The 1,969-nt window shown below is 47.1% G+C and overlaps 1 protein-coding gene across 1 annotated transcript in view; it reads right to left on the reverse strand.

The window, feature by feature from the left end:
* Positions 1-1,969, reverse strand: part of KLC1 (kinesin light chain 1) — a 50,635-nt gene that overhangs the window by 46,307 nt on the left and 2,359 nt on the right. The gene's annotated exons all lie outside the window — the stretch shown is intronic.

A 1,969-nucleotide genomic window follows, 5' to 3' on the forward strand; every position in this document is an offset into this window, starting at 1 on the left:
TGGCTGCCGGGAGCCGGCGAGAGACATTCCACCCGTGACAAAGGTCATGAGGAAGGAGGCTCGGCATATGCAAAGGCAGGATCGAGCCTCAGGAGTCCCCCTGGATATTCTCGAGCATCTACCCCCAAAAAACCAGAGTCTGCCTACTTTATTGCTTTGTGCTCTCACCTCTGACTTTACTGGGGGCTGTCCCCTCCCACCATCTCGCTCTCTCTGTCAAAGAGTTAACTTACAGCTCCAATTAATAAAGTTCCTGGGCAATTAGGAGTGTTTAAATCCAAACCCCTCAGATAGCTCTCTAACTCGCCTGACAAGTTTACCCGGACTCCTACAGCTATGCATACGATTGTTTCCAGTCTCCCAGCCTCGAGAGGCACGGGAAGCTTAAGATGTTCAAATAGCTTAGAGCCTCTCAGAGAGTTAGAAACTGTCAGAATAAGACTAGTAAAGGATTTCATTGATGAACCAATGCTTTCTGCCAAGTTTTCACATCCCCTGTATTGTATCCTTGAATGTGTATTAATTAATAGTTGGTATATAGAAAAAAATAAGTAGTGGCCTTGGTGTTAGTAACTTTAGACCCTTAAGGTAATAAATTCTTTCCTTTGTTGTAAACCCATTACACATCCGCCCTATAGGAATGCAATTTTATCTTTGGAAGATGGCGCCAAACCTTAAAATAATTACTCTTAGAGAAAATAAGTCTTTGTTGATAAGTCGTTGTCAAGAGTCATAAAATGTTAATAAGCCTTCTGGCCAGAAAATGATGTAAATCACCTAAACCATTTGTATACGATAAATTTGCAGGAAAGAAACCCTGGTTTTTGATAAGGATCAAAGACTGCTGACTTTGCATCCCCTATTATCCTCTATGTGTAACTTAGGGTATATAAGCCCCTGTTAAAAATAAAGCTACGGGCCTTGCTCACCAACGCTTGGTCTCCCCATGTCATTCTTCCCCTCAATTTCCAGCTGAGTGTCCATCTGGAGCGCAGATATCCTCTGCGACCATTTATTTGCCTGGGCTTCTAAGACCCACTCGAGGTGTCTAAGGTAGGGCACCTTCCGCTATTCGAGAGGGCGCCTGCAGCCTCTGTGGTCAGAGCTAACCTGGTGTCACGGGTTATATTGATTTTCCTCGTAAACCAAGCTACTCAGCTTCTTTTCTCCACTGAATTTTCCTACTGAGCTATCCTCATTCTATTATTCTTTATATCTTTGATGAATAAATAAATAAATAGGTCGCCGACGCCGTCTCCCCTTCGAATACCCTGGATCAGCCGGGGCTGGTCCCTGGCAACTGGCAGCAACCAAGACCCAGCACAGCCGAGAAGGTAAACAATTAAACAAGAAGGGCACGGCATAACACGACGTCAGCAAAGTGGTGACGACAGCTGAAACGAAGCAACGGCTCTTTCTACTATCATCTCTTAGCTTTCAGTGTCTACCTTTAAACCCCACAATTCATTTGTTCTAAGGCCATAAACAGTGACCATCAGGAAAGCCTGTTCAGGAGAGTGACAGGGATGGAAGTCGGAATCATCTGTCAGGGTGACCTCCCGCAGAGCACCTGCGACGCCAGAATCTCTGTTCTCTCGTATCTTATACCCCCGTGGGTGTGAGCTCCATCTATAAGGCAGGAGGACTCGACCCTTGTGGCCCGCCGGATGCACACTACCCAGGACAGCTCCTGCACCCACAGACCATCCAGTGAATGGATGGACTGACAGACGCCGGGCACAGGGAACAGGCTTTTTGGCAGGATCTCAGTTCCCTGGTGGCTCAGACAGTAAAGCGTCTATCTACAATGCGGGAGACCCAGGTTCAATCCCTGGGTTGGGAAGATCCCCTGGAGAAGGAAATGGCAATCCACTCCAGTACTATTGCCTGGAAAATCCCATGGACAGAGGAGCCTGGTAGGCTACAGTCCATGGGGTCGCAGAGTCGGACACGACTGAGACTTCACTTT

The sequence above is a fragment of the Bison bison genome, unplaced genomic scaffold (genome assembly GCF_000754665.1).
Source record: "Bison bison bison isolate TAMUID 2011002044 unplaced genomic scaffold, Bison_UMD1.0 scf7180017864302, whole genome shotgun sequence".
Lineage (NCBI taxonomy): Eukaryota > Metazoa > Chordata > Mammalia > Artiodactyla > Bovidae > Bison > Bison bison.